Genomic DNA, 16,337 nt, shown 5'->3' on the forward strand with positions numbered 1-16,337 from the left:
TACAATGCACTGCTTATAAAGAATTAATGCATGAATGTAAAAGGTGGGGGTTGTCCTTGAAGAGGACAATAGGTTGTTTTAAAATACATTGAAATAATCCCTTTAGAAGTCAATTATAAACACTAAGTCAAGACTGTAATAGCTAAAATATGTTTGAGTCCTATCATGGTTGAATTTAAGATGGTTGGTAGCATTGATTAGTTAGTATTGTATGCCTGAATATAAAACTTATATGCATGAATCAGTTTTGATTAAGGACTATTGCAAGTTGTAAACAAGTGATTGTGGTAGTTCACTTCATGTTGCTAGTCGGTCAAAGCATTGAGTTGGGTTACACTTTTTGGTGAAATGAGGGTGTGTTTTTCTAAAAAATGGATGCTCAATCGACCAATTTATAAGTTCTCAATGGATATTTTGAGGCACTTAAAATAGCTTGATCGAGTGTTTAACCAAACTCTTGATCGAGTTGTTCATAACTTGAGGTAACAGCTCGATCAAGAGTTATGAATCGATCAAGTGTTATTTCTAATTCAAATACCCTGGTCGTGACCTGTGCAAGTCATTTTTCTCAGATGGCGAGAGCAAAAGGAATTTGACAGAAGTTTTCTAAGCTCGACCGAGATGGAGGAACTCAATCTAGCTACCTATCAACCCCTCCACTGACCCTGAGACTCAAGATTTGATAGGTTTCATATCTTTTTTTTCTCTTTTATTTAATTTTTTCTGTAAATAAAATAAATTAATTTGAAAAAAAACTAGCATACAAAAACTACAAAAAGCAATCATGAAAATCACCATGAAATCCACAAAAAACCACCAAGAAAACCCTTCAAGACCAAAAACAACTTACAAAACCACCAAGAAAACCCTTTAAAAGCACAAAAAATCTATAACTTAGGTTTTAATTTTAATTTTATTTATTTTATTGTATATGTTATTGGCAATATTAACATGTTTATTATCAATATTTTCTGTGGTATATTCTATTTTTAACTATTTTACATTTTAAAGTTCTTTTTAGGATTATAATGAAATAATTTTTCAAGAAAAAAGATTTTTTTCAACTAAAAATGCATTTTAAATTTTGAACAAATTTGATGAGAAATATGCCCAAAAAAATTTCAAAATAGAAAACAATTTTAAACTCTAGAAATCCAATAGATAAATAAATTAGGAACTTTAAATTGACATAATGAATATGGTTGCTCATGGTGAACCTCTATTAAAGAAAATAAGGTTTTTTATTTTTATTTTATTTTATTTTATTTTTATTTTTTATTTTTTTAATAATAAATATAGTAATTTGTTTTGTAAAATTATTTGTACTTAAATAAAATATTGACTAAACTAAAAGTCCAAAACGTTTCTTTTTATTTAATTAAATTATATATATATATATATATATATATATATATATATATATATATATATATATATATAATGATGATGTTGATGGTTAACATCCATTGAGACCAAATTTTGGTCTATCGGACCTAAAGAAACAAATTATTTAGTTTGATTTAAGATTTTATTCCTATGCTCAAAAAGCTTGGAGAGAAGCTTCCCGAGCTCATTATAATTTTGACATTGTAAAAGGCTAGGAAGGTCAGTATTGTGACAAAGATTATGAAACTAAGATCTAATGTGGTTGTATGCGGGGCACTCTAAGAGGAAGTGGTTTTCATCCTCAATGTTCCTATTCTCACAGAGATGGCAGATCCTTTCCATCCATGGTGTTTTAGGAATTGCCCAACAACCTGTTTCACTGTGGAGCTCATGAGAGTTCGTTCTAATCTTTGCTATATTAATTTTCTTCTTTGAGCTAGTGAAAATAGAGATATACTTTTGAACTTCTAGGGTAGGGTTCATGACCTTCTTATAATAACTTAATTTTCTTTTAGCTACTAAATCTTTTTCACACCACATTTTTTCTTTGAACTTAGAAGTAACAATATTTTTAATGTTATTAATGTTTTGCAATGCATCATTCTCATTGATCTCCCAATTGTTTAACTAGGCCCTCGTGTCTCTATACCACCCCCGTTTGAGCCTTAGGTGGTTTTGGCTGGAATTTAAAGCTAGCTTAGGAAGTCTATGATCTCCTATGTGATTGAGTTTGTTCTTGTACAAAAAAGCCTAATCATAGCTAGGATCTCAATAGGGGCAAGACCTACTTCTATAAGGAGAATAGGATAGCATGTATTCCTTTTAATTTTTAGGTTATACGTTATAAAACGCTTCTGGATTTGCTCAATCTTTCTCTAGGATTCTCTAGGGAGGCTGCAACCCCAAACCTCACATCCATATAGGATAATAGGAGTGACTAAAGTTTCAAAGAGGAACTTCTTTTTATCCCATATTATGACGTTTGCTGTTTTACAATTATTTTCAAGACCAAAATAAGCTTTCCACCCCTCATTAATCCTTTTCTCGATGGTATGGTTCCAATTGAGCTTGTGTTGAATATCAATTCCTAAGTACTTGTAAGAATACACTTCCTCCAAGTTAATATTGTCATACTTAAAATTAGTGTAAGTGTCCTTCTTGGATTTGATAATCATAACTTTTGTTTTGTCAGTGTTGACAGTCATACCCATGGTAGAGCAGAAATACTTTACAACTATATCTCTCTCTCTCTCTCTCTCTATATATATATATATATATAGTTGTAAAGTATAACATAACTATAACTATTATATATATACAACATAACTAGATATATAATTATATAACATAACATAGCATGTAACATAACTATATAACTATATATAATATAGTTATAGTTATAACATCTCTTTCTCTCTCACACACGCACACACATATATAACATTTAACATAGTTTTATAACTATTTAACATAATTTTCTTTTCATAATAACATACTATGGGTGATGTTCAACAACTTTTTTAAGACTCAAGTTGATCTATAAACTGTAATTTTCCTTAAAATTTCCATTACTCATATTTGTAGAATTATTTAATATAATGATACATGACAACTATATATCTCTTAGTTCCCACCCTTATTAAATTTATTAGTTGAGTAATGATTTTGTAACTTACACTTCCTATATTTTTATTTAACTATATAACACAACATAGCATATAGCTATATATATATATATATATATATATATATATATATATATATATATATATATATATATATATCTATATATATATATATATATATATATATATATATATATATATATATATAGTTTAAGTTTCAACAATGAATCACTAATACATTAAATCCATGATGAAAAGTGCATTTAAAGTGAATATATAAGCATTTTTACTCTTTTCTAATTTGTACCATATTGTTTCATTATATAGTGTGTCGTACCAGAAACATTGTATTCATGTGCTTCCACCTAGTACATGTCCCGTGTTAAAATCAAACATTATAAGAACTTGTCTAATGGAGTATGTGTTTGGCATGAAATTTATTAGTTTTGCAAATAGGTTTATTTCAATCTTTTACATATATTTACATATTTATGCTCCATGAATAAAATGAATCATTTATAAATGAGAAATAGTGTAAGTTAGATTTTCAATCACCTTTTTTTATCATCTTTACACGGAACTCAATATTTTGGTTGATAATTTATCAAAATAGACACTCTATTTAGTTTAGGACTTTAACCTAGATTATTCTACTTGATTTTATAAATGGTTTTCTTGTCAACATTCTTTCTATGATAACATTTTTTTTCTTGGATTAGTTTATATGTATTATATGTAATTTGCAGGGCCATCTCTCATAAACCCCCCAATCGTAGCCCATCAGAGTGTTGGAGGATCTATTATACATGGTAGGGCTAGATCACCTAGGCATACTAGAGTGTTTGTTCCATTCATAGATCCTCCCTCTGACACAAGTCAAAATGTCAAAGGTGGTGTTTTTGTCTCTGCTGATGATCTTGCTACAGATAGTAGACCTTCTTAAACTATTCAGGTATACATCTTGCATTTTAAATCCTCTTTAAAGTTTATGTGTTAATGTCTTGGAATTGTCTTAAATTTTTAAATCCTATTCAATTGATGTGTTTGAATTTAATGTATATGTTATTATGCTTCTAATTTGTTATATATGTATTAAATTATGTTTATGGTTTGCAGTGTTGAGATTGCAACAAGATGATGGAGCTTAGTGAAAAGAGTTGCCTTCACTAAGTGGGCTTGCAGGCAAATTATGGCGCAAGTTCTATTTTTTATCACAGTGTGGATGATCACAGTGTGGGTGATCACAGTGTGAGTGATCACAGTGTGAGTGATCACAATGTGGGTGACCAAAGTGTGGGTGACCACAGTGTGGGTGATCAAAGTCTATTTTTAGACTGGCTGTCAAAAATAGAAAAGTCAAATATTATTGTCTCATAATAATATTTGGACTATAAACTTGATCTTATTCTCTTGGAGGACTTCAGTTTGAGCTACAGATGTGGCCCATGCAGCTGTCAGAAGGAAGTACACTTTTCTTATGAGTCATTTGAGTTGTTGCATGCATGACTTCAGTTAGAACTCAATCAGTTGAGTTTGGTGGAGTTGATTGTGGAGTTGATGGAGTTGTGTTCAGTTTGACTTGGTTAAACTAGTTATAGTTAGTCTAACTGCAGATAGACTAATGATGAGTTGTTAAACTAATTATTAACTCATAATACAACTATAGAATACATCAGTTAACTCAGTTGCATGTCAGTGCATGTTCAGTTCAGCAGGGATAGGTGTTAGAGAATCAGATTGCTATCAGTTGTGACTATAGTTGTGCATCAGATCTTGCACAATCAAGGGATTGAGTATGCCAATGAGTTTGCTCATGTATTTGCCCATTTTGTAGCTTCTGCTCACATCTTACACATTGTGAGTGATTCTTTGGAGGTCAAATACAAGTTTGGTAAGCCATTCTCATTCATTCTTAGCAGGTATTGAGCAGTGGAGGCAGGCAAGTAGTGGAATAGATTTGGAGATCAGATCTTAGCTGTATTGTGTGTAATAGGTGGAGCTGGTACTGGATTGCTTGTGATAAGCATTGTACTTTGTAATGTTACATGGTCTCAATCATTAATATATAGATAGTGTGGGGTTTTTTGCGAGATTCTTTCCCTAGGTTACATACTGTGTTAATGTGTGAATGCTCTTGATGTTTTATTATTATTGATGCTGCTATATTGATGATCAACGTAGAGGAGCTTATGTATTGTGTATGTATTCCGCAATAGTACATGATCAGGATAATCTCTGTTGAATATGTGTTAAATTATTCAAAATTTCTACATGCAGACCCTCAGCAGGGTGAAGAAGAGGATCAAAGCGCAATGTCGATCCTTTTGTGGAATGATGTTATATCCAATATCACAATTAAGGATGTTACGGCCAAATAGACATGGATCATACGAGTGATGGATAAAATCCCTACTAATTCACCTACTAGATGTAGTTTTTCTCTGATGTCAAATAACATCAATAGGTTGATCGAGACATACCAAAGGGCGGGCCTACAAAGTGACCTCCTATATTCCATACATAGGATTAGGAGGCTAGAGCTCAAAGGCCCACATACTTGGAAGCTAGTGAAAGACACCACTAAGAACATTGATATTTGTGGGGAGTTGTTTGACATCCCTTCAGAATGTCATGCTAGACATGTTAGTCTGATTTCACTAAAATATTCTAAGAATGTTGACACGACACTTTTTATTTATGATCGATCCACTTGATCTTGGGGATAATTCCCACACCATGACCATGTCCCTATTTACTTTGAAAAGCATATATATATATATATATATATATATATATATATATATATATCCAGAGTGTGTGCTACATATGAGGTCGGGTTACACGAACTCCAGATTTATGTTTTATGGGCCCAGTTTGGGACATAGTTATGAGCGTGACGAGGCTCGTAGGGACCCTTCACATGTATCACCACCTCTGAAATTGTTGCCAAAACCATCTCGGAGCATGGTATTACCCACAGAGCTAGAGACATCCTCACAGCTTGGCACTGAGACTAGGCATACCATTGTAGATAGCATGCAAAGGACATTGGTCATTGCACACGTCGCATTATGTGGAGAGATGAGAACACCACCTTCATTGCCTTGTGGCCCATCCATTGCATTACATGGTGATTCATATCTTGAGAGTCTATGGCATGAAAAACATTTTTCATATGCACGTATGTGTCATGATATCATTTATGACACTTGGAGGGTGCACATCCCATGTGACACAGAGCAGATACATATATATATATATATATATATACATATATATGAAACTTTTGACTCTTATGGTAAAATTTTACATTATCTATATTAATAATTTTGTATAAGATTGCATTCATATTAATAGTTTCATGATAACATGCATGTATAGCCCAACTACACATATGAGCTTTTGAGATCATTTAAGGGGGTATATGACCATACAAGGAAGCCTCCTCTAGTGCATGTTTATGTGGTTTAGTATTCTCCACCTCCAGCTAATAACACTCATGGACTAATAGTTGAGGTGAATCTTTTTATTCTTAAGATTTCAAATTTTTTTTTTTTAAGTTACATGTATGCATGTTAATTCATTTTATACTAATTATAATTTTTGTTTGCCATTGTGTACATAGGCCCAGATGTACAGGGTTGTCTATGTTGTAGTTATGTGAACACATGAGTGGGATGTTGGGTGTGGAGACATTAAGCCACAGAAAGGGGAGCACCAAATCTAAATTGATCAGACCCCCATCCCACCCGACTTCCATTTGCACTCGACTGAGTCATGGGTAGCGGACTATTTAAATGCACACTTGAAAATTATTTTTTCTAGATAGTTTATTTTGTACAAATAATGTTTTAATTAATTTAAATTTGAACATTTTATATTGTAGTACCAGATTGTGGAAGCTTACTCTGTGCAGCAGAACACACATAAGAGTTTTATAAGTGATACTTTATAGAGTGGATCATAGATAATTCATATATTTTCTGGCCCATTTCATAGGGAACATGCACATGTGATGTAAAAACTTTGTATATTTTTATACATGGGTAGTTTATGGATGTGTGAACATTATTTCGGTTTATGGATGCTTATTATTTCAATTTGTGGATGTTCATGTGTATAATGTAATTTGTATATATTTTCATATGTGTAGTTTATTATCATACATAGCTAACAAGATAACAATTTTAACTTCTTAGGAAATAAACCAAGAAAATAAGTACAATCTTAGACTATGATGCAAGTCATTTTGATACTTAAAATGAAATAAAACATATGTTCATGATTCAATTAAAATACACACATAGAATTGAAATACATTTTAAAATATGTCTTCAACTAGTAATGTTCAACTAATAATTTATTTTATTAAATTTCATTTCTTTTGAGGTCATATGCAACAACTTAGTCTTAACACATGATATAAGTCATATATATTGGAATTTAATATACCAAAGAACAAGTAATGATATGTTTTTAGATAATTTTATATAATTTTATGAACTTTCCTAAATTTAGTTAGATATCGAATTTTCAATCAATTCCTTAACTTAATACATTCAATTAAGAACTTCCAAGACGTAAAATTTTACAAAATAACAATTTTGAATTCTAGTTTCATAGACTAAGGAAATAAGTATAATCTTACTATGATGCAAGTCACTTTAATACTTAAAATGAACTAAAATATCTCATGTACATCAATTTAATATTGAATTTGTAGAAAGTGTCTTTTAGCGCAATCAATGTATGTTAATTTAAACAGCTAATGACATGTTTCTATAATTTTATTCACTTTCGTAAATTTACATGTCTATCCAAGTATTTCAATCAATTTTTTTACCTTAAGACCTTCAATTAAGAACATTCAAGAAGTAGAATTTTACAAATTAGCAAATTTAATTGTCATATTGGCTTGTAGAATATGTCTTTTAGTGCACAATCAATGTATGTTAAATTAAAATGATTTCAATTTATTGATTACTTTTCTTTGAATATATATATATATATATATAGATATATATATATATATATATATATATATATATATATATTTGTTTTATTTTATTTATTTTATTTATTTTCCATTAATTAATTTTATTTATTAAATGATCTTGTCTCAATTATGGTCTTGACTCCCTTTTATAATATTTTGACTTCCCTCTTTGTTTGGAGTTTGAATTTGATTTTTTTATTCTTGTTAGTTACCTTTCTCTATTATTTCCCATTAATAGATTTTTTTAATAATATTTGATTTTAATAAATTAATTTAAATATTATTTTTCAAAAACTAGTCATTTAATATAGCCGTTACTTAATAATATTTGTTTTTAATAAATTAATATCATAATTTAAATATTATTGACCTTGATTTTTTATTCTTATTGGTTATATTTTTCGATTATTTCCCATTAATAAAAAAATTAATAATATTTTATTTTAATAAATTAATTTAAATATTTTCCGTAGGGTCTTGGATAGACAGTGATTAGGTGTTATGTTAAGGTACTCCATGATGTGAAGTCACTGGTTCAATTCCCTGCCCAATCGGGGTGATATATTGGACATGTTGAAGATGTAGTCCTGTCAATCTTACAAAAGAAGTCTGCTTGGGGTAGCTCAATTGGCAATGACCGTGGAAATGTACTCTCACCAAACTGGAAGTCTTGCGTTCAAATATTGTGCCATCCCCCTCCCCGATCGGGGTGAGAAGTTAGACATGATGAAGATGTAGTCCTACCAATTTTACAAAAAAATAAAAATAAAAATTTAAATATTAATTTTCAAAAACTAGTCGTTTAATATAGTCATTACTTAATAATATTTGTTTTTAATAAATTAATATCAAAATTTAGATATTATTGACTTTGATTTATTTATTCCTTTTAGTTATATTTTTCAATTATTTCCCATTAATATAATTTTTTAATAATATTTGATTTTAATAAATTAATTTAAATATTGTTTTTCAAAGATTAGTTGTTACTTAATAATATTTGTTTTTAATAAATTAATAAATTAATATCATAATTTAAATATTATTTTTTAAAAACAGTCATTACTTGAAATTATCGTCTCTACATTTCTCTCTATTTAAGCCTTTTCCATGGTCTACCTCTTCATTTGGTCCTGATGATGAACCACACTGGTTGGTTCGAAACATGTTGGCCAAAAATTTTTGTTATGTGATTTCTACCGAAAGAATTTTCTTAAAACTAAAGCTTATATTACATATGTGTACACCATTATGAATCCATATTGGATATGAGGGGAACATTTCTCTATTCAAAATTACAAAATTACAAGAGTTTTGAACTATCACATTTATAGATTACTAAAATCATACATTTGAGATCTCTTATGCTAGATTATATTAAACTTGACTGCTATAGACTCAGCTTCAAGTATTTTCATTCGCATCATCTACTCATATGGCCAATGGCTCATAGGAATGAAAGTATCCATCATATGTTCATGGTCTTATTCTATCATCTTCCATCTCCTTTTTTCACCTTTCTTTGTTTTGATTTCTATGAGATTGATCCGAGATGCTATGACTAGATGACTATATTGACAAGATATATATTTAGGCATAAAATATCTATAAATAATGTGATCAGACTATTTTTTAACCTTTTCAAAAAATATCACATCACAACCATGTCACTAATTTGGTATGTGGATTTTCCATCTTCACATGGTCTCACCAACCTACTTTTCACCTGTGTGCATCACATCAAATAGTAGGTCACATTATCTTCATTTCCTATGAGGACAGTGACAACGCAAACATCACCTACAACCAAAATACAAAATATGTATTAGTTAAATATGTTCAGATTTCAATTTATAGATGAAATTTTTAATGATAGATGGACCACATAACTTCCTTTTCAAGATCATAGACTCGATCATGATCAATTGAAATGATGGTCTCTTCATCAGGCATCTCTTGCAACGTTGGAATTGGATGAGGTCCCTTTGTATTAAGAGGGATATATTTCCATCCTTCCACGTACCCATGTTTTTCACAATGATCAAGTCTACATCCATCAACAACAATGCAAAACTCACAAAAACATGTGAGTTTTCTTGTCTTGATGGCAAATATTTCCCCCATGTCTTTGCTCCACATTGAGTGTAATTGCCTTGTTCCTTCTATAATATTGCAATACCAAGCAATGGATCTATTCACATCGTGAAGTTCAATATTCCAGAAGAACCTACACACAAGCCTTATAGATTTGTGACCTTCATGTCCTAAATGAGATTTGCACTAGTTGACCACCTGTAGTGATGATTTGATTCGATCTGCATCATGATTCATTTGGTACCTTCTAAGTGATTGCTTCACACAAGCACTTGCACTATCATCCTCACCCTTTCCATGTCATGTTTCAAAGTAGCTCCAAGTATGTTGAACTTTTGTCTTCTAGTGTACTCGGCTCGACCAATTAAAAGTGTGCACTGACTTGAACTAATCTGCACAACCATTTGACCTTATCCAATTCTTCCTGAATGATATGTCATTATTTTTTAATGATTCATAAATCAAGTCAAATCAATGTTGCATGAACAATGTGTCATGCTCACGATCATCACTGATGTAAAAGTGGTACTCCTTAATCACATCACATGACTCGTCAGTGCTATCCCTACCATCAATGTTCAATTGTGCATGTCTATACAGAACATGTACTAATATGGACACTTGGTATGAGTGATAATACTCACTTTGTATCTATGTATGAGAAGCAAATTGTAATTCTCAACAAATTTCACGACTAATAAGATTGTGCCTAGGTGAAATATTTCACAAGAATCCTTAAATTCATATTCTTACCACTTGGACCTATGCGAGTATTTGATATATTATAGATATGGTTATAAAACACCCCCATGAATTGTGAAATAGGAATCTCATCCTCGACATAGTTGATCCTCTTAGGTGCCAGATTTGAATAAGATGGTTGATTTCCAATGACATACTCATAATGCTTCCATGTGATGGTGACATATGACATCCTAGACTGGTTGGGATCAATAGGAAAGTTCCAAAGGAACAATTCCAAATCACCACATTCAGTGCATCTTCTCCCACCTATACATATTTTCTTGTAATACAACTCTTTTGGCTCCCTTTTTCATAATAGTGATGAAACAAAATCACACACTGTAGCAAGAGGAGGGTCATCATGACAATTCTTCCTGTCAAATTCCTTGAAATTTTCATAATGAAGTTGAAATTCAACATGATATTGGCAACAACATGTGTCATGGTTTGTATTAGTACTAATAAACCATGGCTTGAATTTTTGAAACTTCCTTATGGATATCTTCACATGGTGATTTATTTCCTGTAATTCCTCAAATAGTGCAACTTTTGTCACTTCTACAATGTGATTAGTGTGTTCCACATACTCACCTTTAGCTATGGAATGTTGTATGACATTCTTTCTATCCGGAATAGCATGGGAATGTATTTCCCAAAACTCTACCACAAATGCTATAATTCTTGTTGTAAGCATGTCTTGGTAGGGTTTCCTAGTGATAAGAGCCCAACAAGTAGATTCATCATTTTCATTCATATGAACACTAAATTTGGTATGCTTGTACAAGGTTTTTCTCGAGAGATGGAGAAATTTTGACATTGTTCTCAACTTTTGTTGTCTTGATGTACTTTGTGCAAAAATATCAATTGTAATTGCCCTGCACACAGATCGAACATCGAGTTTACTTGATTTTCCAAACATAGTGAATGATTTTGATATATTTACCGTGACATTTGTGAAAATTCGAGAAACCTCGACTCACTACTACAACAGCTGATTATATTTCTCCTACTGAATCAAGATATTTACAGTATTATACAATAAACATCGAAATAATTACAACTACAGCCTTCACAACTTAAATAATATGTGGAAACAAGAATCTGAGCAAGAAAGAAATAACACGCACAAGTGACACTGGTTTTTTTGGACCAATGTCTCGGGAAAAACCCAATGCGCGAAAATCGATGCATAAACTGAGGGTTTGTATTATTAAGCAGTAATTTCTAAGTATAATTCTTCAAATGCCCAATCTAGCAATCCTATACATAGATCTAACTAGAAAAAAGTGAGATGATATCACCCTATCACTGGAAAATCTGGCACTGATCTGCACTGGAGATGATATTTTGTGTTTCCTCTGTGTAGTCTATGCATAGTACTACATCACACCCATGCATTCAGTGTGTCATTTTTGCTAGGACTACGCTTCACCTCCTCTCATCCTCTACTACCTGCAAAATTAAATCCTTTGTCCTCTCGGTCTCACAACCCAGCTCCAACACTTGATCTCGATTGTTACCCAATAGAATTTTAGACTCACCCTGAAGCTCTACACTACCACAGTGTAGCTCTATGTTAGCTTCTTTGGATGTCTTTTTTCCCTCTCTGCCTTGTACTCTTCGGATCAGGAAAACTTCCTCCGAAAACTATCCCTACCCCTCACTACAAGAAATCACCTCGATCACTCTCCCGATAACTGTTGCGCTTTTGTCTTCATAAATCGATCTATTGATCTCTCCCTTGATGTGTCTTCCAAATGCCCAACAAGACTCTTCTTATAATATTCTCGTTGAGTAACCAATGACCCAAATTAGATTTTAATCAATGGCTCAGATCATTTTGGCTTGATCCTCGTCTTATTCTAGAAGTTTCACCCTTAGTTTAATTAATACCCTTTAATTATTTTAATTTCTTAATTTTATACTAAAGCATCCATTAAAAATAATTAATTATTTTAATAAAAACTTCTCCGAGTGGAATTTCCCAAAACCATTTTTGAGTATTCTGTAATACATGTGTCCTAGCCCCCCTACAAATTTTGAGGCTTAGAGAACATTCGATGCTACCAGAAATCAACACTCCCTCTTAGCGAGGAATGTGCTCTAGTAATGCAACATGTTGAAGCATCACCCTTCTCTGTAACATCTCCCTATACGTTGTTGATTTTTGACATCACTGCCCACCATCTACTACGCAAATTATGCATCTGTGATATTGCTAGCCCTGCCACTGCCAACACTGCATTTGCAATGCAACCCTCTCCTATTGTTACCACTGCTGCGACATCAATGGAAAAGCATCCAAAATATTGAACCAAAGGTGTTCAACGTGATGCATTTGTTTCTAGAGTTCTGACTACTGCTAGTCTTTGCATTGTCACTGAAGCCACTGCATTACTGCTAACTCTTTTCTATGCCAACTGCATTGCTGTCAACACTAGCATTGTGTTGGTAAGACTATGGTGCTCCTAGCCACTACAACTGTCACTCCAACACTCCTCTGCACCAACTAACTTTGGTCCATCCTGCTACTTCTGATATGGTCTCTCATATCAACGTATTGATCCAAGAGGTGGACTCCTCAAGGATCCTTCCCATCTGCATTTCTTTCAAACTACAGTACTAGATCACCCCACCTCTCCCTTGGAGGTATATGGACAATCATGGAAAAATCCTCTTCCTCAATCTTTGAGGTTTCAACCTGTGAATCATATTTCTCGTCCATGTCCTTCTTCTTGAGAGGACACTGCATAGCGTAGTGACCAAATTCACCACATTGTAAACATTTGATCTTCGAGACATCTTTCTTCTTCTTCCACTACTCTGTCTACCCCTTTTATGCAAGGGCTGCATTCTCTTCCTCCTCCTTGGGCTCTGCCCCACTGTTGTTGTTTCCGTCAAGTTTTCACTTGACTAAGTCTCGCCTCATCTCTTCCTGCTCAAGAGCGACCCACAATCCCTCCCAATCCAACAATCTCTCTCTACCAAGGATACTCTGGACAAATAATTTCCATTCTTTTGAGACAGAATTCAGGGCCAACCTCACCATTTCTTTTGGTTGAGGTTTTAATCCTACAACTTCCAACTGATATCAGACTTCTTGTAGCATTGATAGGAATGGATCAATGTGTTCCCCTTTCTCCATCCTTGTTTATCTTAGCTTCTCCTCCAAGTACATCTTCCACTGCTCGGAAGATCCTTGTTATAGCACAGCCAAGGCATCCCACATCTCTTTGGTCATCCCTTTGCTAGAAATGTGACATACAATGTGATCCCTCACTCCAATGAGGATCAAATGCTTGGCCTTCACCATCTCATCCTTATACTTCTTGAGTGGATCTACATCACTAGGTACAACTACCACACTATCAGGATACATATTGAGATCATTCTCATTCAGAAGGCATGAGATCCTAGCCTTCCAAGATCACCTAGTTGGATGCTCCATTCAAACGATCTTAATCTCTCAACCTGTTAGCTACCATCTCTACCAAAAAAATGTCGAATTGTCTCCTCTCTGCTGTGCATTGTTTTTGGGCTAGCCTACACACTCCCTGCTGGAGTTAGTAGATCTACTCCTCTCTAGTGCTGCTCAACATATGAGAAATCAAATTCCCTGGCCAAGAATTCTTTGAGGAAGACATTCCCACAAATATTGTTTCCTTCAATATTCTAGAAGATTTCTCTCCGCTGAATCTCCTAATACGCTGCTCCTTTTATCGCTGAAAAATATCAATCTGGAAATCTTACCTCTCTGTCAACTCACTCAGAAAGATATTTTCCTTAAGAATCTTTCCATCCTAGATTGGACTATGCAATCCCTCTGGGGATTCGATCTGTTGCCTATGTAAGACTTCAATCTTCCTCCTCTTTAGTGTTGGGCTCTTCCGGTCTACTCTCTTGCTTCACCTGTGTTCTGATACCATGTGAAAAATCGAGAAACCCCGAATCACTACTGCAGCAACTAAATATATTTCTCCTACCGAATCAAGTTATTTACAATATTATATGGTAAACATCGAAATAAATACAATTGCAACCTTTACAACTTAAATAATATGCGGAATTAAGAATCTGAGAAAGAAAGAAATAACACACACAAGTGAGACAGTTATTTTTGGACCAATATCCCCGGAAAAACCCAATGTGGGAAAATTGTTATAGCAGTTGAGGTTTTGTATTATTAATAAGTAATTTCTTAGTACAATTCTTCGGATGCCCAAAATGGAAATCCTATACATAGATCTAACTAGGCAAAAATTAGTGAGATGGCCTCACCCTGTCATTAGAAATGCGACACAGATCTGTGCTAGAGATGTGCCTCTGTGATGCCTATGTATAGCCTCTATGCAATACTGTGTCACATCAATGCAGTCATTGCATCACACCTGATGGGACTGCGTTGCACTTCATCTAATCCTCTACTATCTGGAAACATTGGCCCTCTGTCCTACTGTCTCATACCCCAACTCTGGCACTTGATCCTGATTGTTCCTCAGTAGGATTTTAGACTCCCTATGAAGCTCTATGCTACCAAACTGTAGCTCTGTGTGGCTATGCGTCAGCCTCTCTAGACATCTTTCTACCATCTCTTCCTTGTACTCTCCAAATTTGGAAAACTTCCTCTCAAAAATATCCATGTTCCTCACTGTAATAAATCACCTCGATCACTTCTCTGACAATTGTTGCTTTGCTCTCTTCAAAAATCGATATCATGATCTCTCCCTCGATGTGTTTTCCAAATACCCATCAAGCCTTTTCTTATAATCTTCTACTTGAGTAACCAACGGCCCATATTAGATTACTATTAATGGCTCAGATAATTTTTTCTTCATCCTTGTCTTCTTTTAGAAGTTTCACCATTAGTTTAATTAATACCCTTTAATTATTTTAATTTCCTAATTTTAGACTTAGCCATCCATTAAAAATAATTAATTATTTTAATAAAACCTTCTCTAGGTGGAATTTCCCAAAACTATTTCTGGATATTTTGTAATACATGTGTCCTAGCTTCCCTGCAAATTTTGAGGCTTAGATCACATCTGATGCTACCAGTCAATAAAATTCATATGTCTCTTCTTCCTTTTAGCATATTGGACACCCAAAATATTTGTGGCATGTTTTAGTTTCTTATGTTTGATCAACCCATGTAGTATTTGAGCTTGTGCAACAACTGGATGTTTCTCAAAATGTTGTTGAATGGTGTTACTGCCATGGTCTCTAAGACTACAAGTAGGGATAGGCTCCCCAAAGTCCTCTATTGTGCTTTCATCCAAATTTTCTGCAAATGGTCCACCCCTTTTGTTATCACTGACAAAATTCTCAAAGAAAAAGGGTAAGGTAAAGGTTAATTGATCCTAGACATATTCATGTTGATCTTGGTCGTGTTCATGCAATATACATTTGATACAATTCTTAGTTTGAGCAAACAAGCCCATGGTGAGCAGAGATCAGAAACCTTCATCAAGTTCAAGCGAGGCAGCTCCTCAATT

Source organism: Pinus tabuliformis, chromosome 3_1, assembly GCF_031772625.1.
Source record: "Pinus tabuliformis cultivar Carrire ecotype Pingquan chromosome 3_1, CPIR1, whole genome shotgun sequence".
Classification (NCBI taxonomy): domain Eukaryota; kingdom Viridiplantae; phylum Streptophyta; class Pinopsida; order Pinales; family Pinaceae; genus Pinus; species Pinus tabuliformis.